Below are 27533 nucleotides of genomic sequence, written 5' to 3'. Positions count from 1 at the left end.
AAAGACGCGACGTGGAAAACTCTTAAGGGCCCCAAATAAAGCTACAGAGGCCACTCCATTCGCTATCGAGCAGTAGCAAAAACAGCAGCGCCATCTACAGTCGCACACACAAAATACTGAGATGCGAACATCAGCCGCCATGCTTTTCCCTATATGCTATCTTGCGTAGTAAAGCCCTACAGATACGTAAAATGTCCACAGCGACAAACCCTTGCCCGAGCAAGATAAAGATATTTTGGTGCAATTTCTGTGTGAAATGATGCTTGTTCTCTATGAGAAATTCATAGGGACATACAAATGCAGCATTGTCGCATTCTAACAAACCGCTGACTCTGCCACGCCCATCTCAAGCATCGCCAAGCAAAAATGTCACTTTATGTCACTAGAACGCATTATAGCGTAATTAAGGCTATCCACAACCTTTCTTTTTACAGCTCAGGACAGAACTGTTAGACAAAATAACTATAAGGTACCTTTTGTATTGTCGGCTAAATTATTCGCATTTCTATAGACGTAGCGATCGAAAGCGTTCCAGCAATGATTATGTACAGCGACCTGAAAAATATCCGTACACCGCGCTTTTGTTGCACAAGATCCCGTCAATAAGAATTAAACTCACGTTACCAAGAATATTAATGTTATATTTTTTCAATGATACACTTCTATTTTGTGAATATTTCTTTCTGTTCGAAATATGTGAGTATTTCTTGAAGCGAGATGAGTTTGGCAAGAACTTACGCATCATGAAGTGGAGTAAAGACGTCGAAACCTGCCTCAGTGTATGCGCAAAAAAAATGTCGCATGAAATTATCGACGATCTTATTGTCGGACTAACCTTTTTTTTAGCACTTTATTTAGTTGGCATAAAAAAGCCGGCCTCACTTTCGAAAGGAGCGACTAAGCAGTGAGAAAGCCAATGGTGCGATTATACGACGGAAGTAGATCGCTGTGCCGAATAGCCGTAACGGTCTGATGAGCACATGATAAAACCGTTAGTTATAGAGGTAAGAAAACGAAGTCCGCAAATAAATGGCTAAGCAAGGTCCTACTCTCAATTTTCACAGTAAAGTATCAAAGGTTTAGGCCGGAAAAGCTACCAAATACCGTGTTAGACATGCGTGAAAGATATAGGCAACGAGGTACGTAGATATTTTACTACGCAATAAATAATCGATAGCGGTCAATTTTGGAACAACGTTTAAGTAAATGTTAAGAGCCCAGAAAGCCAACTGGACTTCCGCTCCCTTCTTACAGGGTTCTACACCTTAGGATCTGGACTTCCTTTTGAGATTTTTGTTTTCAGGATGCTATTTGTCGAAGCGTTTGAGGCTGGTCGAGTTTGCTCCCATAATCTAAGCTAAGGTATCGGACCAAAGCTTACGGTCGTCATATTATTGCTCAGTTTTCGTTTTAATGTACTGACAAATCCTGGTTGCTTGATCAGATAAGCTAGGTAGTGGCTCTTGTGAGGTTTTTATGCGCGATACACAGGCACATCAGATCCCTGATCTGTATATAGTACTAAGCAAAGCTCGAAAACGTATTAGGGCGACAATACGTTGTCACTGTGTGATTATAAACATGAAAAACAGCTTTTTTTAGATTTACTATTATTCGTTTTTATGGATTTTAGGCACTTGTCTTCGTTCAATAAATGGCCTTTCCGCTTTAATTACTTTACAGGATAATAACGATATGTGTAGTGCTCAAAAAATATGCCCTCCCTATCTTTAAAAAACATTCTTATTTATCGCTAACACGATTTTGTGCAAAGGTTGTAAGATTATTTTTCAAGGTCGCTTTATACTCTACTATGCATTGCTTAACGTCAAGGCCGGATACATGCTTTACGGCAGTAAACACTGCTGAAATAATAATTGCATAAATATAAATTGACTGTTCAACAACCACGCACCTTTTGGACCTGTCATTGAACCCTGTGCAAATGATTAGGTTGAACGCCATTGAATGGCGATTATTTCATATGGTGTTATACTTCTTACGTCAATCTGAGTACGCAACAAACAGCGAATCAGTAAACATTTGTCAGCGATTGTTCCATATTGATGATAGATTGACAAGGGCATATAAATCTGGAACAGAAAGAAATTTCAGGGAAATACTTCACACAGGCTACAAGTGTTGTTTCTATGGTCAACCATAATTCACTGCAATTATAGCTTCAACCAAACTACTTACTAGTAATTTTCAAAATTTTTCTTCCTTAACCCGCAAATAACTTATCTTACTTACTTACTTATCTTAGTATAACTTAACTGTACAGTAGTGGTAGCTACATATGGTACGCATACATGCGTACATACGTATGGTATATAGACATATACATACATATATAAGCTCGTTAATGCGTTAGTACGCCGTGTGCAAAAAATTCTAGCGGAATTGAGCCTTAGGGCAATGGTAGGCCAAGTGTCTCAAAAATGCAAAAATTTGATTGCCGTTGACAAATACAAAAGGTGGTGCAAAAAGGAACGCAGGAAGCCTAAAGACTGATGTGTGAAGATTATCTACGAGCTAATTCGTATTTTGCTCCCAAAAAAAGTTTTCATAAAAAATCAAAAAATGACTTTCCAAGCTCTTAACTCCATCAAGTATGTTCTGCTGAAGATCTTCTTTGCCGCATGTAGTAAACTAGCTATAATGCAAACCGTCGATTTCGAACACAAGAAGTGTTGGACCCGCGTGAATATATCGGATAATAGGTGATAATTCCCAAAATGGCGCACAGTCGTCCGCCATGACTAGTTAGCTGTCTCATCTTAGAAGGAGGCAGCTCTATTGCGTTAAAAGAAACAACAAATCAATGCATGTCCAGATAAAAAAAAACCGTTCATTAAATTTTGTCCGAACTATGCATGTGTGTACGTATACCCATGTATATATATATATATATATATGACTGGTACATGTTTTTTTCGCCTTTGCCTGTTTCGAAGCCTGTTTGGCGAAATAACTGGCGAACTAAACGCTACAGTTACGTTTAAGAAAAGTTGATCTATATCACAGGATTACCGAAAAGGCTACATGAGCCACGATGAAGTAGGCCACTGTATTTCGAACACAAATGAATCCGGATGCCGTCAATATTTCATCGAGGAATTAAGAGAACTACATAGGCCCAGGGTACAACTCAGCGGAATACGTACGTGTATATCTATATAAATGTAAGCAAAAATATTGTAGCCTCTCACCCATTGTATCACGTGTTGTTATCGTTGTCTTCATTAACGTAACGTATTGTACGTCGGACAAATAATATTATTGATCTATTACCGCATTACGTTGCGGGTAAGTATGATCACATACGTGTTAGATAGTTCTACCGTGGATAATTATTTCTAGCAGAATAATGCATGACCACTGGAGTTATATTGGTTTTAGTGCAGTGAACGATCTGCACGTTGTTACTGTGTCTTACCAGCCTTCACGTCTTGAATAGAATGTAACCTATGGATGTAGCTGAGCTAGTTAAACTTTACACCAAATAACGGAATCAAAACTTAACTTGGCAGTTAATTATTGTAGGACATCGTCTTCTCAAGCTACAATTACAAACATCTCCAGAAAGAACGGCACCTTCCTTTTAGCTTTCTTAATCGACTTCTTCATAAAATTATTAGTGCTACGTACAGCCTCACTTCTAGCCCATATAAACCCGATTCGTGAGGCGTGCGGGTCAACGACGTTTCTGGCATCTTTATCCTCTTGAAAATAAATCAATTGCAGAGAGCCCATTTTGGTCACATGATAGTAGAAGCCTTAACGAACATACTGGTATATTTCTTCTTTCTCTTGGCACCAATTATTTCCAACGATAACGCCAAATAAAAATCGACTTTGTCTCGCCTTGCCTTATATCTTCCTTTCACAGTTTCTTTGTGTTACATTCATATGTAATATATATCATTTTCGTATATCGTGTAAGCATTTCTCGGTCCCTGCCCTTATGTGGGGAACAGTATTCGGTCCGTCAGCAGAAATACGAAATTGCGCTTATGTTCTACTGTCATTGAAACTACTTTGTCGATGATTGTTAATAATGTGTTGTGTTTTGGTGCTTACTAAAAGCAGGAAGATTACACTGCACAGATCGGGTTTATTTCGGATAAAAAGGAGGGCAACCATTTTAAAGCAGATGTGTGAACACAGGACGGATCTATGGCCTCCCACAGGCATAAACCCCATTCGCTTGGACTGGATGCCAATTTGCCAGTCTTTGCTGCGATCATGGTCGTCTTAACTAAGGTACTGCTAGTAGTACTACTACAAGTAATTAACTAGTACGCATGATGATAATAACAAGTAAGTTCGACAATAATAATTAGTAGCGAGCAGTGAGCGAGTCATGGCAAACATGGATCGTAAACAGTGTCACCCGCAATTGTTGATGCACGTTAGATATTTCTCAGTATGTATGTAAATATTTGATTGTATAGGAACAATACACAACAGATATAGGCCATATGATGTTTCCACTAAGGATATCAAGTAAAGAAGAGCGTGGCCATAAATAATCATGACGTTATTTTTTCATTTCTCTAGCCCCATTGTAAGTGACAAGACGAAAATGCTTTTATTTTTCCTATACGCTACAATGGAGCTTTAATGGCTGTTAATAGAAAATGAAAAATGAGTTAACCTATACACGTCTATGTAACTTTTAACAACAGTGAGACCGACCCAAAAGGACCGCCTACTCAACACGCTCTGGTGATAAATTCGTTATATGATGCAAGAAAGATCTTACATAAGATCATTTATAACGGGGATCGAAGTACGTTAGCTTTTGTTCCATTTGATTGAACATCTAAAGCTAATGGATACTCCAGTGGGCTTCCAGAAGGTGAGAACATGTAAATAGGATCCAAAGAAAAAATTATCTTCATCGATCTGTTACTAACTTTCCAAGCTTGCTTATTATAGTCAGAATACTGACAACAATATTGGTTAGCCAATGTTCTTTCTGAACTTAACTGGTCCTGCGAGATACAACATTTCAATGGATATTCGCCCATTATTACTATCTATCTGCCGATCGAATGATGCTGATGAACATTCGTCTCTTTTTGCCCTTCTCAAAAAACAGGAGATCTCCCAACCAGGAGACCGTCAGAATTGATTATGAAGAAAAATGGCCTGTCATAAATATTGACACAGATATTTAGGATTCTATAAAAGTGTAGTCGTTACACTTTTCGATGGATACTACAAATTGTTCTACCTGACTGCCCTTATAGGTCAACAACGAAGACGTTAGCAACTACTTTCAGGTTGTAATATAATAGACTGACGTTAAATAGTATATGCGCCATATTTTTGTACCCTATTTACCGCAATGAGGCAGAATACATAAACTAGTAATCCATAACATTTTCTTAATTTCTGTAAGTGAACATTACCTCGAACTACGTAAAGAGGTTAAAAGAAGAAGTGATCATTAGCAGGATAAATTGGCAAAAAAAAAGTGAACCTTTGTTCGCTGGTCTACCGGCTTCGTTGGGATGACCTCCAGGAAGACAACAAAGACCATTATGGAAGCACTCTATCATCTGTAACTCCTATGTCTGCTGTCTGGGTGTTCTTGGACAACATGATCCCTTGGCTTGCGTCTCTAGTTGCTACTGCAATTTTCAGAGTAGCATCAGCCAGGCGCAATTCGCTGCCGTTGTTTTTTTGCCAGCGACAATGGCGGCGGCGGGACTGCAGGTGTCCTGCTAGCCAGGCGGTGCTACTTAAACAAAGGCGCTACACAATGGAATGGTCTTGTTGGAACGGTACGAAAAATTCTCTGTCGACAGGGCCGAGACAAGATATGCTGCGAGCAGCTGGAGTAGTTAATAGTAATCACTGTAACAGGTGACGAATGAAGCACACGCATAAACACCAATAGATGACGAAAGGATTGTCGAAGGACAACAATAGTAATCATGGCCAATGAAGAGCTGCTATGATAAATAATGGTATTTCATGATACTGTTGGTGAGCGTTGTGTTACATGTGTAGTTCTGTGGTTTGTGACAAAAAATATTTATTTAAGAGAATGCCAAGGCACAAGTAGGGGCAGATGAAGCAGGAAGGACACCGAAAAGAAGAAACAACGACTCCTCCGAAAAACGCACCAGAAGGTTCAGACCTTCTGTGACATTATAGGCACTTGTTTTAGTAGCAGTACTAGCAAAATACGTTTGGTACAGGCATATATGGGTGCGTGTTTATATGACAATCATTAGTTTGTGATTGCTATTTTTGTTATCAATACTTCACAAAAAGTGTTGGTTTTGAAATTGCATAATTTTACAATTGAATAATTGAAATGCTCTGCTGTTTTCATATCAGGGATAAACAGGTTTCTCTTAATATTTGCCACATTTGATCGTCTCACCAGAACTTAATTACTGTCTCTTCGCTAAATAATAAACATCTGCAAAAGGATCAGAGTCGGATAAAGTATGTCAGAGTAAAGATGAAATCACATTTAGTGTTTTATTGTTTCTGAGATGGGCTGCTAGCGGGCAACTCAGAACTCCGTAACAAGTACGCGAAATTATTACACCGTTTGAATGTCTATACGTCCAACATTAAAAACTGAAATTTACATTCATTCGGCAGCTTGGGGTAGGTGAAGGGCTTGTGCGGACCGCCATTCTTATCCAAGTCATGTTTACGTCGTTTCCTAATTGGCATACAGTCACCTTAGAGAGGAATTCCCAAGACACTGAGTCTTCCACTTGAGGTATGACCAAACCTGCGCCGGACGGCACATGCGCGTATAGCGTATACTCTCCGATACTATAAATACAGGTTTGTATTTATGAATCATCTCGATGGCTTTCACACCCTTAGCTTGGCGACGATACAGTGAAGACGCAATGTAGATATTTCTGCAAGAAAAGCCTTCCAACTAGAAGATAAAAAACAACTTCCGCGTGGACTTTCGTGTACGATTTTTTAGGAGAATTAATTTTCGGAGCAATAAGGTATCAACAGTGGTTAGAGTTTTGTGAAATGTAAAAGTTACAAACTTTGTTTTTCGAGCTTTAAACGAGTTAGTGGTCTCTTCTCCCGGCAAGCGCTGAAGATGTATCAAAGATATCGATATATTCGCATCCCTCTGATTTGATGAAGCGGTCTAATAGTCACACAGAATTTTGAAAATCAGAGCCACTTTCGGCTGGAGATAACGAAGAATATCAACGGGCTGACACCATCACAATGATGCCTTCATTGCAATGGGAGCGTGGGCGGAATAATAAGGAAACGGAGCACCTGCTCCAGGGTCACCGGGGGATTCGGGTGCGATACAGGAATATCTTAAATGGGACAAGAACTAGACAATTGAATCGCTAAAGCATGGTAATAGGGCAACTCAGCAAAACCACTGAGTTGTTGGAACAACGCTTGTTGTGGTATCGAAACAAGCCGAAGGGAACACTGTATTAAGCCCGGATTCAAAACTTGAGTTCAGGCCAAGCACAGTTGCCCTTGCTCAAGGTTAGTAATAATAGAATAATATTAGTAATAGGATAATAAAAGCTAGATCAGATGGCTATTTTCCTGAGATCTGATAAACTAACTAGTGGATTTCGAGGGCAGCGTAGTTTGGATGCTTAATGCATACTTTTTGAGTACCTTTCTATTGTAAGCATAGCTAACAAGCTTGCTGCTACGCTGGTTCAAAGGTCAGCTTCGGCAAAGAAGATAGCCATAAGGAAAAGAACTGGACACAAGTAAATATTATTATGGAACTTAAATTATACAGTTGCCATCCCGTTTCGTAAGTCTCCTCATAAGTCCAGCAAGAGTCACTCCAGTTAGATTCCTATCTATATTGAAAAAATGTGCTTCTGAACATTTGTGCATATAAAAAAAAAATCGATGTGCATCTCTGTTCAATGCCATCTGGTCCAGCCAATTTTGCATCGTCTTCGTTTAAACTATCCTAATCATCGTTCATTGTGGATCTAATTCACATTCCTGGCTGCTGTCGTAAAAGTTACGTCTTTGTTAATGTGCGTCATGATCAGTATGGTCATAACAATGAAGCAGTTGTTGAGAGAGGAAAAGATCTCTTCAGATGACGCGTGATATACGAAAGACGATCATTTCCTCATGCTGCTATATACCCGCAGACAATGTCACACTATGTTGTTTGACCTATGCACGCCACTGTTAAAGGACTGGGACTAGGCGTTAACTCCTGCTGGTTGCACCGCATCGTTACGCCAAACCAAAACTACAGGTGGTACATCTGGAAGGGGAAAATTTCAGGAGAGCAGGAGAAGGATAGAATATGAATCAAGGACAATACTTTGATACACCAGTCTGGACAAAGCCGTGTATGTTTTCGATGAAATTAGGTGTTACAAGGTAGGGGTAATTAGAGTATTCAACCTTATGCTTCTGAATTTAAAAAGTTATATGTTCGGAATGTTGGCGCCACTTTAGGTACTCCTCTTACCTTCAAAAGCAAAAGTTTAAGAGGGTTGACCGAAAGTCAGTGTTAGGTTGACAGAATTACGCTTATTAGTTACTGTCGTTAACATTTAGGTAGATTGCTGAACAGCTGTCAAGAGGAGTGAACCTGAATCTTGTCTAAAAGATTCAGGTTCACTCCTCTTTTCTTTTTTTTTTTTTAAACTTTCGTTTGCCTCTTAGCAAGTCCTGCATTTCTAATGCTGTAGCCATTCAGAGAACTGATGTTTTGCAATATCAGTAAAAAAATGCTGGCTAAGTAAGTATCGTATGATTTGGTTAGGAGGGAATGCATCAACCGTGATACTTTTTTTTCTCTAAATGTTGTTCATTCGTTTCAAAAACCAACACATAGAGGCACTGTACAGCCGTTTCCTCCATAATCGGCGTGATTAACGAGGTCTTGTATTTACCATCGACCGGGCATTAACACCTTTGCATTTGAAACAGTGCTCCCTTCGCGCAGCGGCAGCTTGTTGAATAAGCCGAAGATATAGATAATCTTCGGCTTATTCAACACCGATTTCTACAAGATAGAAGTTACTTTGTTTATACACACCTTTGGACAAAAAACAGCAATGTTTGTCGATACTTACTAATCATGAGCCGATGTATCGCTTAAAGAGTACGTAGAAGCTTAAATTTATCTATCATATTAAGTATTAGTAAAACAGGAATAATGTTTTGAGCGTTACACATAGCGCTGTTGTTACGCATTGCTTCAGACAAGCAACGATAAACCCTGAAGTGTTATAGCATCACTAAGGTATAAATATTGTAAAGTAAGAATTGTGGAGAAAATGCGGACACGAAAACGTAGATAAAAGATTTATTGCTTCATTATGCTGTATCCAATGAGCCTTTCGATTATCTATGAACAACCGATCACAATACGACTTTTATATATATAAGTACACAAAGGTATGAATACTACTGCCGCCCCCTATCATACGCAGAGTTAGGTTAACCCCCTTCTTTTTCATGACGTTTCACTACTCGGTAAGCTGCACTATTCTCAATCGACGTCCAACATTGGAAGTGCGCACTGATTCTTCCGGTTGCCAGTGTATCCTACAATGAGCACATTAATTCACGACGTGAATAGGGTAAATGTGCCAATCTCGAAATAACAGGATCCACGACGAAGCAGTATAAAATATCCTGACGATGTGGCTATAATAGATGTCAACGATATCACCATATGCCACAATAACCCCTTACGTATGAACATTCGATGCATAAAGTTTAATTTAAACTCCCAGCGATAGGGATGGACGGCTTGAGATCCGAAGAATAGTCATTCATTGAACACAGCAATATTCCACATACGTGGTTAAATTTTATTTAATGGCACGTGCTAAGTTTCAGACCCTCACCGACGGCGTGCGTACGACGCCAGTTTCAAGGAGTTAAATTAAAACAGTTAGATTCAATTCAAATGTAAGAGTAGCTTTCTTATTTACACATATTTTATAGGTCGTTCGGGGAAGGTTCACGTGTATCCTTCAGCCAGACGCTCTGCCCTCCAGACTACCTTGCGTTAGCTCGTGTTTCAATTTTTGAGAGTAATATCGCTGGCGCCCCCCAACACTGTTCCTACTTTTGGTTCCATTTAACATACACATGTACATTGTACATACGTATTTTGCATTAGGGTCCACAGGTAAACAGATGCCTACTAAAGCGCCACCGGGATTTTCTTTCTGGTAACACCGGCGTGAAGTCCATTATCTTCTATACTGAGAGTTCGCATTCGTTTCCGCTGATCGAAAAAAAGAGAGAAGCCTGATTATCGATTAGGTGGCCATCGACGTAGCGGAAGCTACAATGCGCATAGATTAATGACGAAAGCCTCTTGTGTATTGCGCGAATTCTGCTCAATAGAGCACCGAACTGTAACGTCTTCTCTCACATTTCGAATCAACCGCGTTACGCTATCACTCCACTCCTTTCGGTCTCTCACTTACACACACAGCAGAGTTTCGAAATTACGATTACTATCACCACTGGTTGGTTAGAGCCACAGTGACGATTTAGTCTCGACGTATAAGGCTTATTACGAGACACATATTAATAGCCGTCATCTGTGCGATAGCGACAGTCCGTTCGCCTTGTAGAGCAGCCTCTATTTTTCTCTGAAAGAGAGAGAACTTGTTGTTTTACCTGCGAGTTAACCAAGATATTTATACCATGAAATTGTTTCACGTGTACGCTGTTTTTATTCATAGAAGTATTCATCAGCACCGACGACGATAAAAAAAAGCTGAAGCGTTTTTCGCGTGAAATTTAACGAAAAAAAAATGGTATTTGATATTTTACGGCCCGATCTGGTTGCTCTATTAAGGCAAATTTTACCGTAGCTCCAAAAAGGACCCTAAATGGTTTGAGTCGTTGTCATTATTATCATTGTTGCTAGATAAACAGAGAGATAGATAATTACGAACAGCCGCATATGGTCATGGGAACGGACTTTGTAGTTGTTATTGACATGACATTCGCCGGTGACTGCTGATCCTCATCAGGACGGCCGATGTCTCGGTTTCGAAACAGAACTTCATTTTCTTTTTTCTCTTCTCTACAATACAAAATTGTTTCTTTTTACGCCCGTTTCAATGTCACAACGAACATTTACTTTTCAGATCTAGCCAAAATGCTATCGCCACTAGCGTTATAGCGATCCCGAAGATTAGCAACTTTCGCCTCTTGTTTTGATTATCGCCATAATCATTGGCGTCGTCTGCATGACCAACATTCATTTTCTAGTAGCTCTTATGTACAGGGAGAATCTACAACCAAAGTTTCCTTTATCTCTGACAGCTTTGCCAGCAGAGCATATAAAGGCCGTTTGAGTGGCGAGTCTGAAATAACTACAAAAACGGGCGAATCGAGCTGGTCGTGTTCGCTCGCACCCCGATAATCGCGATCCGAAATAATTTTCTTATAATTATCCTCGATACGTTATGATCGCGAGTATAGGACTAGTTGACGTAGTACGTACGTACGTTTTTTTCCATAATGTTTTCTGCCGGAAACCGGGGCTTGTTTTTCGGATCTTTGTAAATCTTTGAAGAATTGTTTTAGGCTTCTATAGATGCTAAAGCTCCATCTGCATAATTCATGGTAGAAAGTGTCAACTTGTTGTATCATTCGTAAATAATTAAACAATATTGGTAGCATTGTTGTTGTGAGTAGTAATGGGCTACATCGTAAACCGCAAATGTATCAATTTCGAAAAATAAATCAGCTATGTCTTTTACAGAAACTGATTTCATGGTGGCGTACTGTCTAAGGCTTCTGCTACCAGTTAGATCTAAGCCTAAATCTGCCAATTTCCGAATCATCGCATATCGTTAAATGCGTGTTAGCACCCCCGACCGAAATGTTACTCACCAGATGTGTTATGTTAATAGAGCCGTTGTTTCGCAAAAATACTAAGCGTCTTAAAAACTTCCCAAAAGTTGTCTGAATGTATGAAATGAACGTGAGGAAAGGAAAAGACTAAATAGTTTCATCTTTCCTTGTATTTGCCCAGTCCTCCCGAAGAGGTACGAAAATAAAAAGAAACAGTGGAGCTAGAAGCAGCTGTGATTGTAGATATTTATATATACATCTTGCGCATGCTAAAGGTATTAATTATTTTAAGATGACAACATCGGGATCGTTATTCATTGCGGCATAAATGTTCTTCGACAGAATGTCGGTTTACCCTACTAGTAATGGACACCTTTAACACGATTCGCGTCTATATATTTATTTCCATTTCGATAAGTACTCATGTAAATCCTATTTGTTAACTGTAAGCCCGCTGTTTACTTTTAATATCAATTGTGAGACCGGCACGGGATAACGAGAAACGAGTAAGGAAGAGGGCACAGAATGAACATGTCAATGATGGATATTGCCTCCTTAACGTAGGAGCAATTGTAAATACCAGACAACTCTCGTTAAATGTGCTCAAGAATGAAGTTGTGAGTTAAGCTGTGACTAGACTTCGCAAAGCCCCCTACGGCTTTTAAAGTCAAGGAATCCGATCGCTTCTAATGAAACGAGTTTTGTGCACGCATGTTCTTTCCGTGGATGACCGTACCAATTGCTTGGGTTTGACCACAGTGGCGCCATCCCTCAGAAACCACCGTGATATTTAGTGGGCAAGAAGAGTTGCATACATTTGCAGTTCTAGATCATGTGGTCTATATATACAGTTAGCACACATAGCTCAAACAGGACGTCACTCATAACAACATTATTATTATGGCGGTTGTTGTAACTGGGTTGCCATGATTAGGACGGAAGTGATACCCAACGTCTGCTGCCGCCAATAGTACGAAACATATCACCTGCTGCCTAGTGACTTTGCTTCTTAACAGGACACAATTGAACATCTCCCCGCTGCAAACACATAACTGTACTCGCGAGCGAACTTCATACAATCTATTTTAGAGTCTAATAACCTATAATCAGTCTTCCGTCCGACGACAAGCATTCGATCGCGCTCACATTGAATAGATGGTTCATGCAGTAAGTACTTGATGAATGGATACAATGCCCTTCATTGATACTCGACAAAGAAATGTTTATATCTACCGTTGCTTCGTCAGTCGCCGTCGTTTGCTACTGCGTCCCTATCTGTATATCGACTACGTTGTTAAAGCTGTACGAAGTGTAAGCTCTAGTCGAAACTTGCAATTTTCATAAAGGATCAACACACTACAACTGCAACGGACGATGAAACGATCAACAAAGCCGAAACAAAGTAAGACGATTCGGTTCTACTGACCGGCAAACGACCGTTAGTAAAAAGTTGTCATTTAAAGATTTCAACCATGCAGTAATCTTACATGTCAACATCGATATTCGAGTTAGCATAATTCGTGAAGCGCTTTTGATTTACCATAATAGCGTATTAAAAAAAGTAGGCGCCTATTAATATAATACTGAAGACAACCAAAGAGATTCTCATTGTAATACATTCCTTTTTTTATAACTGAATGGCTTTTCTGGTTCACAGGGTCATCGCGGACCCTGCTCATGATCGAAAACTCACTAGCCATTTTATCTATTGTTAGGAAAAAACTGGTAGATCGTCTGAACAGAAGTTGTGAGTAGTGGAAAAAGAAAAATGACAAAAAAACACGATAAAATGACTTGTCTTTCTCTTAATGAACAACAGCGAGAGGCCAAACGGAGTCGAAACGGAACCGATTTTTACAATACGGATCCGTCATTTTGCACCGTTCGTTCTGGCAGCAAAGCTCTTTCTATGCTATTGCACCACTACCACGTTGTAAATAACAAGATCTTTTGGCTGATTGTTACTCCGCCCTAAAACCATCATTAGATTGTTTTTAGTTTACAACGCCACTCTGTCGTCTGCTTAAGTTCAAATCAGAGAAAAACGAACTTATAGTGCAACACTATGGACAGCAGCAGCGGACAGCACGGTGAGACGCAGAAAAAATCATGTCGATGTAAAAAAAAAAAGAGATATGGGCGCGGAAATTTTGTGGCAAAGTCAAAATATGGAAGCGTCAATAATAAAAAGCATTCGCGTTCACAGAAAGTGTCGTTAGAAGATGTTCGCCTGAATTTACCTGTCTAGTGACGGCCATGATCCTAAGGTTGTCGACATGGAATTTGTTTCAGTTAGAACAAACAAAGGATTTTTGGTGGTCTTTTTGTCATATTGCCCGTTTAAGGAAAAACGATCGATTGATAATTCGATTTTTACGGGATTAAATCTAATTATCTTTCGCTACCTATTTCTGGCCACCGTTGGATCTAATTGAATGTAAATGTGTCCGTAGGCTATTGGCTTAGAGAAGACAAATACAGTACAGGATTTTCTACCTTACATAAACCTGAGATATCTTCTAGTTAATACAGTTAATGGAACGTTAAATCAGCAAAAATAGCATATTTTGTATTCGTCGTCACTCCACGATTTCTTTGCACCTTTCAACAAAGAATGTATCGGGTTCCTTTTTGTCAGCGATTTCCAGGTCTGATGTTGAATACCTCGTTCAGTCAAACGCGCTACAAATTTCACTTGCCAGTGATCGGAAATGACAGACGCAAGATCTGGAGATCAGGTAGGCGTAGGTTAATCCCCCACTTAAGCTACTGTAGAACGGCTTTCGTGATCTTCGCCACGCGCGGCTATATGCGGTTGTGGGCAGGGATGACTTTACTATGGTCGTTTCTACTGTAGCCTTGTGCGCTCGATGCAGCTGGGCCATACCTAGATCCTTGTTGATGGTCTTGCTTTTCTAAAGCATTTCGTAGTGTATAGGGCCGTTCCGGTCTAATCAGACCTAGATCATAGTTTTTGTACGACGGAAATTTGCCGGAACTCGGTACGTACGTATATCTGCAAAAATCTCATGTCGATGTAGAAGCACTACTTTTCGTCATTCGTGATAATTCCTGTTAAAAGCCGATCATTGTGGCTGCGTGTTGCTTGTGCCAGACGACCACGAGGTTAAGGACCATTGTACACGCTCTATGTAATCCATGGCACAGCCGGGTTACTAATTTCTCATGAAATTCCGCCCATTTCGTATGTGCTACAGTATGCTGCTGTTCTCAACTTTTTTTTCGGCTAATGAAAAAGCTGATAAAATCAAATACGGCGCCCCATCTGGGCCCTAATTTCGATCCTTGAACTTTTCAACTTCTTCAGCAGCCCTTTCAGTCTGTTTCATGTACGGCACAAGTATTACAGGTTGCTTCGACACCTTTCGACCACGGTGAAGGGCACAATAGAGCAGGTCCCCTGGAAAGTAATTTTTGGAGCCTGAGCTCTACATAAAAATTCCTTCACTGCACGATTTACAAGAGATTTGCAGAAGAAAGACACATTTTCGAACGGACTATAGGAATCAACCATAGACTACCAAAAGAGAGCTAAAAAGAAAAAAACGAAAAATTATGGTGATTTTTTTTATTTTTGAACCGTAAATAAATTTAATTTAATGTTGGTAAACAAGGCAGTTATTATTAACAGTATAAAAATGGCAGACGCCGCAGTTATGGAAATGTTTTATAATGTACCAACTATGACTAGTGTAACTAAAAACGGCTGCGTCGCGGTTTATTTTACAGCGAACAATTATATCGTTGTTTTTTTTGCGCAATAGAAGATAATAACTGCATTCGAAGAACAATTTACCTTCGACTTTTTTTTTTGTTTTTTTTCGATTTTAGTGTTTACCGTTAAATTATGGTGAATTTCGATAAATACATTTCTACATATAAATGAAAAAAGATATAACATCGTTAGTTCGTTTGTTAGTAACATCATCTATCACTCAAATTAATTGTGCATCAATTGTGATCCGGTCAACTTAGTTTAAGATGTTGAATGATGTCATTTGGTGGTTCTTATTGCATGTTAAAAATATGAAGAAGTAAATCAATTCTAAAATATACAATAACGGTGTGTACATGGTAGTCCTTTACTTGAACCTATACAAAGGATCACTCTGGCACCTGCATGTTCACATAACAACAAGCTATGTGCTTGCATGATTTATATGCTGCTGCTTAATACACGACTCTAGCCTATATCTCTTTAATAATGTAATAATGAAAAAAGTGTAAGTTTTTTTACAAAATACAGATTACTTACAGGGGTCTTCCTGTCACCCAGGCCAATAGCCCAGTGAGTTGCTCACATCCTTCTTCTTATATGTAAATAACCTTTACGTATCCAATAATTACTTACTCAGTTATAGTCTGAACAAGTTATTTCGAATCTTTCCGACTTGCAAATATATTGAAATAAGAAGCAACGACACACGGCTGTAAGTTGCGTGTACGCAAACATGTGTTTCTTTATTAAACAGAAAAATACATCCATTTTCTGGGTAAAGGCGTAATTGTACGCTGTTCTCTTTTGTTTATTCTAGTGCTACAGTTAAGTCTTGCTTCGTACTCTGGGCACATGCGTACCCATTATTTGATTGCCACTGTTTGTGTCACACAATGCATGTGGCACCGACGAGCGCATCATCATCGCCGCTTGATAGCTTTGGTACGACAGCGTAAGAAGTGTACATTCACCTAAAATCAGTAAATCCAAAATGAATTAAGCTTTAGCCAAATAGTTTGAACAGTACTTTGCTTGAATACTCAGAGAGGCAACTGATCATTGGCACCCTATGATATAGCCTGCAATTAGTAAAAACTGAGAGATTATGTTGGTGTCCTCAGGAGAGATAACCAAAAAATAATAGTCAAATCCAGTACGGATTAAAATATATCGTTTGTCGATATTTTCTATGGTTTTATACTATAAAACGCTTGCAGGTACTAAATGTTTGACTTGCTAACACCTGGCACTACTGGATAATGCGTTATTATTAAAAGGCGTCAAGTAGACCTGACCGTAACTCGAAGGTCGACTCGCTCCATTAGAATTTATGTAGGTCTAATTTCTAAAATTTTCTTTCACTACTTCTAAGTGTCCTTATGAAAGCGAATGTACAACCACATATTAGGACCTCTTGACTCTGCCTCGCGCTCGTTTTACCGTCTAATATTATTCTACACGCCTTCTAACGTAAAACTAAGAATTACCCTGACTCTTTTTTTGCTGTTATTTCACCAGCGTGCTGTATTGGCGTTACCCTTTGCTAAACAAAAACGTTTGCTTGATTGTAGGCCTACGAAATCTCATTGCGACTCTTCTGAGATCTAATGGACGTTGTGAATTCATTCGGTTATAGGGACGGCGCGATTTGGATGGTTGAAATGCCATCATAACATGCGGCTAGCGCTGGTTCAAAATCCAGAATTGGTAAATGGTCGCTATAACATGCTGTAACCATACCGCTTCACAAATCTGATCGAGAAAACCCTAATAAATTTACCAAGACCTGCCTGAACTAATCACTTTCTAAAGTCTCTGTCTGTTTTTCTCTGTGTGTTTTATATCGTCTGTCGGCAAAGCTGGAAAGCAGGGGGCCGGGGGGGGGGGAGAGATTCCTTATTGTCGCTGCCCACGGCCCTGAACTATTTTAGCCATCGTTATTATTATCGCCAATCAGCCTACTCGTGGTAGGGATAATAGTGTCGCCAGCCCCTTGGTGGTACTACCCGTGTTCTGCTGCTAGGGTGCGTCACGTAAGAAAACCGCTAAAACTATACACACACTTATATATGTGTGTGTAGTTTTAGCAGTATATATATATATAAACACTGCTAAAACTATACACACACTTATATATGTGTGTGTAGTTTTAGCAGTGTTTATATATATATAATTAGAAGCCTGCCGAGAAGTGCTTGTCAGCAAATCGCGGCCAATCACTATATGGGCTAAATATGTATTAAGTGCGGTTCAAAGAGAACCAAAAATAGTAAACGAAGTGGACCTGACTAGTAGCTGCCGTCGCTATCGGCGAAAATAAACATGACGTAGCCGGAATCGCAGAACGACAGTGTTAGCGAGAACAACAATGGCAATATTATCATCATTGTTATTGTTACTGATTCGCTTCTCAATATCAGTGTCGCTTGTGGATGACAATTGGGTGAAGGAAGACAGCCAGCTACTTCACCCTGCTGGCCCTAGCAAAACAATAAACGTAAACTATTATCAATTGGTTTACCATCCAGTATCATTATTTAGTGCAGAAGCAGTAATACGACTACTTTAGCGCAACAACAGGAATGACGATGGGGTCTGCTTGCTCATATGAACTGTGCGACGAACCCAACCACGGAATAAGTAGTAAATCCTATAGTATGGTGGTACACATTCTTCCTTCTCACTGTAAGATCTGGAGAAGATCCCATCAGCGTGTATCGGCCGCTGCTGGCAGCCTGCCGTTGAGCACCGATTGGAGCAGTAGCGACAATAACAATAAGAGGGCAAGCTTGTTTCCAACGGTATACAGATTCGCAGCGGAATACTAATCCGATAAAATTAGTGTGTCCACTTTGCCGTAACGGTACAGTTGTTGCTGCTATAACGGCCGTTATGAAGCAGCGCTTATCGTCTTCCTGTTGAATCTTATCGAATTCTAGTGGCCGAAATAGTATAATATTGCAGTTTCCTATGCAGAACCACCACTAGCTCTTCACCGCCTCCTCCGTATTTCTCGCTATCATCGTGTCCTACGTGTTCGGGAACCACCGTCATCATCACTAGGATCACGGTGGTCACTAGGGCCATCGCCGGAGAGCGAAACCCTGACGGTTTCTGTTCCCGCCGGTGTCGATGTTATGCCGACAGTTCCCGATGTAGCCGTCTGTGCATCCATCCACTCAGCGAATGAATGAATCATTCTCCGGTTTATAGGGAAAGCGAGCAAGACAGAGCGGTTAAATGGTGACGCGTATCTCTTTATGCTACGTATCTAGTCCCTCCTCCATCTGTTTGGCTGAATCTGCGTTAAACGATGCAAATTGGCCACTGGTTTTAACCGATCGTAGACACATAACAACGGATTTTTACTACAGACTAAAATAAAACCGCTAACACTTTAACTGAACAATGACGACAAACATGATTCACATGACTAACAAATGAACCGGAACTTCAGCATTACCTCAGTAAATATTTCCACTTTCTCAGTGATTTTATGCATAGTTTATCCAATGTAAATGTACCAACGTGGAGCTATGCATACATTTTTCGTTTTTATAAGCTGTATGGGTACTGCTAGCGGGATTTAAAGCAACAACGCCCGGTACATATCAATAACAGTTTTGGACGGCCAAGCCAGCACGTACACTGCTTATATCGCGCGGTATTTCAGTGGACATCTTATATCCATGTAGCAACATCACCGCACTCGGTGAAGGGCCTCTCTGAATATTTGATAATCTCTACCCGAAGCCATTGCATTGTCGCCAACTCACAGAATCATCGTCAATATAATAGAATTGTGTTTGCGACTGTTTCGATAAAACTTACGAGACAGGAATGAGCTGATTTATCTAAAAATGGTCTCTTTATATTTTTCATCAGGTCGAACTAATGATTTCCAGTGTTAAGCATTAATTAAGACATTTTGGCCTTAATAGACTAAAATTAGCTCTTAGCCTTGAAACGGGATAATATGTTAAGCCATCCGCGCAGTTCTTGTTATCATGATCACATCACAGTACGATATTGCCTCATAGAACAAGCATCACAACGGTCAGGACGAGTTCGAAGGAGCAGCTGCCGGCAACCAGTTGCTCCTATCATTTTCGTCATCGTTGACGTTTACGGTTTGCTATCGGTAGTTGTCGTCCTACATGAACTGTCATCGAAACGATGTCAGCGAAACGATGGCCTACGTCAGCAATTGATAGCAGTATGGATCGTTAAGAATAATGTCCGTTTACGTGTGACAGTGTTTATTACTGCTAATACACTTAGTTTTGCTGAGCTTGACAATGGTTGCCAAGCGTTAATACTTGCTTGCTCTGCGAGTGACAAATTTCCGGCTGGAAAGAGACCTGTAGGTGTCCGGATAATATGTAGCTACCTGCCTGTCTATGTAATTGCCTTACCGTTTGCCTGTCCGTACGTTTTCCTACATCTGTGCGGATCGCTGCAGCCACGACTCAGCTTGGTAGCGCTGTCGCTATTGTTGTTGTTATGTCGTCAACAAAAAAAACGACAGTAGCAATAAGTACAGACCGCAAATACGAAGATCGATACCAATGAAGAGAGCGTAGAAGACAATGAGCAAACGAAATAGCAAATAACGTTATCGCCCGTTAAACCCCTGGCTTCACTCATATATGCTAGAGGCAATAGAGAGGAGCGTATGGTGGTAAAAAACGCTAACAAGCCGTATTAAGAAAAGTGTAATTGTATTGCACTTTCTGTGATCAGATACACCTTCAACAGTAAGCCTTACGTACTCACATTTGGATAAATAGGCTATTTCCAACTATATGTTAATGCGTTTTAATAATTTAGGTCAATCAAAGTACTGAATTATGGCTCGCAACTTAACCGGGCTGCTTAAAACAACTGCTTAGTAGAGTGTACGTTCGTTTCCGAAGAAAGCCGCGCTGAGAACCAGACTAACATATAAATAGGATGAAAGGGGCAAGGCGTATGGCCAATTCGGTCAGCAACTGCAGACCATTAAGACGTTTGGCGCTGCTGCTGGTAAATAGTAGCTGTGGATGCATCGGTGGGCGAAGAACGAACCCAGTTTTATTTGCAACAAGCAGCTCGTTGGTAGACCATCGTGGCACGCAAACCCATACACACCCGCAGAAAGAGACCCACCCGAATGTCTAACGTGACCATTTAAGTATCGGTTATGAAATAACAAAATATATTACAGATAGAACCGAAAATGGTTGACGTTGCAACGGAGATAACGATATTATAGGCGCGAAAACGTTACTTGGGAAATATTAGAATTCTTAAATGTCATTTTAGTTATTACTGAACGTCTTCAAACAGTGTTAAAGGAAATAACATTAGACTGTGTTTCTTTCGGTGTTGCAGATGTTTTTTTCGCATTCAATTACGCTTTTCTTATCACTTATTATCAATTCCGCTTTGTTTCAACAAGAATTTTACTTTTGTCGTCAAATATTCACAGAATCGATTTATAGAATGTGTGTCGGATGTACGCGTTGGCATGAAGCAATTTTTTTTGACAATGGCAGGCCCATCTACTGGCAGTATTATACGCGCACCCCTAATATGACGATTTAGTTTTTTGCATCCATTGTGCGTACACACTGTTAAAATAGGATGTATGGTACTTTTGACTAGTATCAACAAAATGAGGCATTTGACCAGATAGAAATGGTAGCGGTTTTTATTGATTATTTTGAAAATAAGGCTATTCGTGCGCCTCATTAGCTTTAGACAGTAGCGACGAAACGTCTCTAGGCCGTGTAATACACACCGCTTGAGGGGTTCATAGTATTCCCAGCACCATATCTAGAAACAGCTAAGTAATTGGCATATCGCGGGTATTTCCGTTCATTTTTCGCTTTCTACATACGGTAGTTCTGATACGCGCTAAAAATGTTCCTGATGATGAATTTGAGCGTTATCGTCGTACTCTAAAGCTCTTAGCTCTGGCCAGTATAGAATGTTTTACTTAGGGTAAGACGTTCGTTCGCCGACTACGGGCCCCTTTTCCCCCTTCGAAAAGTGAAGAACTGTTGGGTTTACCTCCTGGAAAGAGTTCTACTTTGTATCAAATTAGAAATAGGTCACAAACCGAATCCGGATCGTTAGTATGTTGTAATTTTTCAGATTTCTCCAAGATATCGACAAACCGCGCAGCTAGACCATTTAACTGGGGATGCAACGATGCAGTCCTGACGTGTCAAATTTTAAGGGTTTAACAAAATCTGCGAATATTTATAACTTTTTTCTGCGGTCTTCAGTGTTGATTATATATATGTTACCAACATCTGTGAACATGTGTTGCAATATATGGATGTGTCGGCTGTAGCTGTAGTGTACGTTTCAAGCCGTCTGGAATATGCGTCGACAGCAATAAAAACATCCCGCCGTTTAGAAAAATCAATATGGTCATTGTGTGGCTATAGCCATCTTTGGGCAGGTATTTTTGTTGGTTTCTAGGTTGGTTAGTGCGATGAAAACACTGTTGGGCCATATCTTTGGCGTCGTTATCGATACATGGTCAGTATAGATAGGATATTGCGGCTCGCTTTGTTCTGGTGCTGCCCGATCAGCGTGTACTTTTCTTAGTAAGTTTACCTGGAGAGCCTGCAGTATGATAATTCAATTTTGCAAATTTGCAATAGAAGATTTTTTCGCAGCAAAATAGTAGCAGATCACGCAGGTTTTTCTTCTAGAGCCAGAATAATGAACCGTGAATTTTCAAGTATGGTTCATGTTTTCGAACCTTCTGTAAAGCCTCATCGTTGGTGAATTCATAGCGGACAGCTTCTAATATGACTAGTAGACAAACACTGATTTTTAGAAGGAAATTATTAGAAGTCCTTTTCAACCAGTGCGATAACTTCATTTTTGAGTTCCCTGTTAGTCTTGGGTCACGGCCATTGCCGAACGAAAAGCCTTAACATACTATATATCAAAGCCGTGTTAAATGTTTTAACAAACATCTCGTTGACTTTTCTGTTATCGATTTATTTTCAAAATAATGTTTATAGCTACTTCTCATGAAAGATTTTACAAAATATCATTCCATACGCGACGTGAAAACAGCCTGGTCTAGCAAAGTTTGCAAGCTGATTTATCGTGCTGGCTGGTTTATGATATGGCGTTGGTGCGCCCACTGTTAATACAGATATATACTAATTAAAGGATGACTGCTTTATGTGTAAACTCGTAAACATGGTCATGGTGTCGAAGTTATTTTTTGTAAAATAAGACGCAAGCCTTTATATGTCTCTTTGTCGTACAGTCATTAAGTGCGGCTACATGAAAGCATCCCTGACAAATATGAGAAAAACATGAAACATGTCATATAATACATTTAACTTTACGTAACAAACGACTGGTTCATATTTTTATAAACTTAAAAGTTTTTTAGTGTCTATGGGCTATAAACAAATTTTTCAACTTTCACGTCCAGTGCTACTGCCATTAAGCTATATCGTTGCCATAGACTCTAGCTTGTGGCCCCTTTCAGTAACGCGAACCAAAAGCAATCGTACATATCTGTCTATGGCTGGTTTCAAACCTAGGCCGTGTTCTCGCCTGTCACTAAGTTTAGTCAGCAAGAGCGTTCATCTTTCGGCCATTGCACCACGACTCGACGACATCGAGGTCCACGTCAGCAGCACTCGCTGTCGCTAACGGTTGTCATAATCAACAACTGATTAATAATGTGGATTAACTATGATAGTAGCTCGACGATGTTATGGCCAGGCATGATTGGAATCGGTCATTCCAAAATGTATCAGTCTGTACGTGCTGTCGAGATTGACTCGCTACTCGGCGCATTATCAGAACTAGGTCAACAAGTTGTAACTTGTATGAACTTTTTATACACGGCTAACGGCAACAGAGATCCTTCAGGAGTCAGACACAAGATCCAAACATTTTTTTATGGTCAGAAGACTACCTGAAGCCAGAAAGCCTCGTTTCACTCAGAAAAAAATAATATAAGCACATCCTGCACCCGGCAAATTCTCGTTTCTTAGAAATCGACTATGCCACGTTCCTACTTTCCATTCAGCCAATGGGAGAAATTAACTGCAACTATCCAAAATATATAGATATATCGGATTAAAAAGGCAGTAAAACACCGCGTATGCAGAGTTTTAATACGAGGTAGAACGAATTTGCAATAGAGTTTCTCAGATGTTGCTGGCTTTATGGTATTACACACAGCTTATGTTAGAGTTTTGTAGAGGACTTACTCTAAACTTGGTGCGATACAAACAGAAAATACCTGCTGCATTCTTCTATTAGCTATCGTTAAAATGATCATAATAACAGGAAAAAGTTACGAGAAAAAAAGAGTGTTGTTTTTGTTAAGTTCAGTTAAGTGGCTCAGGCTTGACGTGACATACAAAGAAGCACGTGCGCGAACGGAATAAACAAGATGCAGCGAAAGATTCAGTTTCTCAACCCGTCAGAGACTAGACAACAATGCCGGAATAGAGAACTATATAATGCCTATTTTGTGAGTCGTCGATTGCTGTAAATATTGCAATAGTTAAAGTCACCATATTCGTGTTATTTGGGATCTAGGAAACATTTTGAAACAACTTAAGGCGTGACGATTATAAACGATTTCACTTGCAGGACCATGGTACTAACTGCTAATTCGATAATCCCAACTTGCAACAAACATTGAATCCCCTTCCAATCTTCTGAAAATGCACATTTTTTGGAGATGCCTAAAAAAAGGATTGAGTATATTTCAGCCGTAAGTTAGTTGTCAGGACGCAGGTTAGATTTGAAAAAGTTAAATTGTATTGCGCACATGTTTACTTAATCTGTTACTGCTGCTGCGGCGGCGGTTGACCTTCATGTAACTGCACGGTGACTGTTTGTATCAAATGTTCACGATTGCACATTAAAGAATGTATCCAAGGTCCGACCACATAGCCTGCCGGATCGGTCATTTTCCCACCCCACCCGTATTTAAGTGATATCACTTAGAAAGCAAGGATAGAGTCGTTTTGAATGGTGGCCCATTGTCGACCTTTTGAACTTTTCGAAAGCTTAACTTAGATGACTCGATCTATATCCACCACCTGAACATTCATCTTTCGTTGCTTGCGCCTGATAGTGTTGCTTCACTTTGACTTTACGGGCGTCGATTTCAATGTTTATGTTTTTCATCGTGTGTTTGCAGCCTGTTTTGGCCTCGCTCCTTCTTTAACAATAACTACGTACCGGCGCTGTCGTGTTAAAGCGTTCGACCAACAACGACGGAAGTTCTTACGGCTCAGGCCGTATTTCTATAGAGCGGATAGCTGAAATTCGAAATAACAGAAGAATCTCACAAAGCACGCTGCTAAGCCATTGAACTCGTCTGTAGTTGGCGGGCATTCGCGACACTGTCGGCATACTAACATGAATCGCATGTTGTTGTTACTGCACTTTAACTTGGCTCCCTCTCGTTTTTACTTATTTCGCCTACCGGCAAACTAAACCAAAATTACTAAAGCGCTACTACTTCCACAACTGCTGATCCCTACTTGTTTTAAGCTCAGAGCAGGACAGCAGAGGACAACAGATTTATTTATTTATTGGCATATCTAGCCACCGTACTGGCGTGTCAGTCACTTATAAGGCGCTGCTAGGATGCTTACAACGGCAACAGCGACGACCAGCAACAGATGCGCTTAATAAATGAAAACGAGTCCTACGAAGCGCGCGTATGTCTTAGCGTGTGTATGTATGCAGCGTCCGTACTTAAATCAATTCGATCTTTGCCCAATGTCTGATAAATGAGCAGGCCAAATCAATGTCCTTTGGAAAAAAACATGCACATATTACATACAACTTCTGTGTATACATATCCACCCATTATACAGCAGGCGCCACTATTTCCGACGTTGGCATCATCAAACCCCCAACGCATATATATATATATGTGCCGACTTTTGAATGGCTGTCGTGCGTGCGTCTGCGTTCCCGCTGGACAGAGTGATGTTCAGCCAATGGCAAACAGCCAGCCCACTCATTGTAGCGGCCGACGGTCCCGACATCGGGATAACTAAAACGAGCTCCGCCGTAACGACAGCGTCCACGCGGATGGCGGTGGTTGTGGTCGACAACCGAAGTGTTGATGGCGTGTTCGCTGATCTTTCTTTCTCTGATTGCCTTCGCATGGTGCGTGGCATAGCAAAGGTCGTGGGCACTCGTCGGCTGATTTGTCAGCACTGCTTCTACTACGGCTGCTTCTATTATTATTGTCACTGTGATCGACACTGTCTGCTCATGTTGAATCCTCCGTGGATCGTCAAAATTCGGAGCTGCCTAAAGGCCGAGGACTTCTTGCGGCTTCCGTAAAGCCCTAATAAACGCCGTTCAACTACTGTCCTTTTTAAGTGAACGAGTTAAGGTTGTAAGAAAAATGTCCATGTTATTCGTTTACCTTTTAATCTCTACGCTTATGCCTATAGGATACCTGCTACGCATGTGCTGCGGCTACAAGGCTCAAGCTGTTGCTGGGAGAAATAGTGTTTTAAGCTAATGAAATACTCGGAGCCATAGAGGTATTTCGCTTATTAAATGCTTCCTTCCGTATAATTATAGCGAAAAAACTGATTACTACATAATTCCGTTAACGATACTTTTGGTCTAACTAACTACAGCTGGTGAATGTATCTTCGAATGCGCACCTCAACTATGTTCCTCAAAAATATGCTGTTCAAGTTACGCGAATCACGTGTCCCCTGATTTTTCAAGTTCAAAGTTTCAAGTACTACCTTCAAATAGTAGATCATCTAATGCAATGTACCCTTAAAATTATGTCATTTAGTTTTTGCAAAGCGTTACGAAAAGAGTTTTATCCGCCAACACAGTTCCAAGCAGCACATGTGTCGTGCGCAACACTAGAACTCTACGTAAAATGTTATCGCTTCTTTCAGAAAACGTCTGGGATGATCGACCTGCAAATGGGCGGGTTACAACGAAAAATGTAAGAGCGACTCATTGTGCTATTGTAGGGGGCCTCGAAGAGAAGCGACGTATATCTGATAGCCATAACATGCTTTCGCTGCTCCAGCGTAATTTTCTCTCTAAAAAAGTAATGTCTGTCTAGCATAAATTAAGTTACATTGTTTTCTCTGATGAAACAATGCCGTGTTGCGACTTAGTCAAAAAAGTTTAATCACAGTTAACAATTCATTGATTTTCCAGGGTACGCGTCATTTGTTTCGGCAGTACCGTGCGGTGCTGTCATTTGGCCTGGTTATTACAGATCCGGGCCTTATACACGCACCACGATTTATAAATATTCATGAAGTACAGCATGGCGAGCCTTCTATAAGCTACTTAGTATAAGGCTGAACCGATGCAGCTTAGAATTTTTCTGTATACCGATGGAAGGTTCCCCGATTAAAAAAGACCACGAAGTATACCTGTCACATGCGAAAGTCGCAGAAACTTCCATTCTTTACTTTAGGTTGAAAGCAATTATAAACACGTCTAAACATAGCCTTCTTTCATACGGCCATAGCTACTAGGTAAAAGATAAAAATCGCGAGAAAGTTACAGTTTCATTACAGCCGGTTTGCAGTGATAGCCGACAGCTAAAAGCTGAAAAAAAAATTCATAACTCGTGGATACTGTAAGCTTCATTTCATACTGACTTTCGGATTAGCTTGTAACTCAGAGGTACTTGTTTGGTCCTTAAAATACTCTCAAAGCTTTGTCATTGACCCCTACTGCTACCGCATTGTTCATAAGGGCTAAGTGATTCACCTTTGGCGGCAGATGTGCTAGGACAGAATGTATATTTGAATAATAGATCAGATTAATAGTACTGGTGCTTTTATAAATGTGTTCTTTTTGACGGACACAACATTCATCTTCTTATCAATATACCATCAAAGGTACCACTTATTATCTATATCTTTTATAGAGAAGAATGTTGCCAACTGCTGCATTC

At 40.2% G+C, this 27533-nt stretch overlaps 1 protein-coding gene and 1 long non-coding RNA gene across 9 annotated transcripts in view; one reads left to right on the top strand and one right to left on the bottom strand.

The window, feature by feature from the left end:
- Amph (amphiphysin) overlaps window positions 1-27533 on the bottom strand; it is a 65593-nt gene that overhangs the window by 25043 nt on the left and 13017 nt on the right. The window lies entirely within an intron of this gene.
- On the top strand, window positions 186-26784 carry LOC111252071 (uncharacterized). 6 transcript variants are annotated; one of them, XR_015329230.1, is made up of 7 exons: window positions 1005-1139; window positions 3028-3185; window positions 4090-4266; window positions 4692-4864; window positions 14493-14582; window positions 16123-16915; window positions 17155-17628. It is a non-coding gene; the product is annotated as an uncharacterized LOC111252071 (long non-coding RNA). The 6 variants fall into 6 exon arrangements; XR_015329229.1 differs by lacking the exons at window positions 14493-14582; window positions 16123-16915; window positions 17155-17628 and adding exons at window positions 5108-5291; window positions 6631-6822; window positions 7181-7292; XR_015329226.1 differs by lacking the exons at window positions 1005-1139; window positions 16123-16915; window positions 17155-17628 and adding exons at window positions 186-1004; window positions 26512-26784 and having other exon boundaries at window positions 14483-14582.

The sequence above is a fragment of the Varroa destructor genome, unplaced genomic scaffold (assembly GCF_002443255.2).
Source record: "Varroa destructor unplaced genomic scaffold, Vdes_3.0 BEIS01000005.1, whole genome shotgun sequence".
NCBI lineage: Eukaryota > Metazoa > Arthropoda > Arachnida > Mesostigmata > Varroidae > Varroa > Varroa destructor.
The sequence above is the reverse complement of the archived record's forward strand: the minus strand, read 5'-3'. Positions and strand labels throughout refer to the sequence as shown.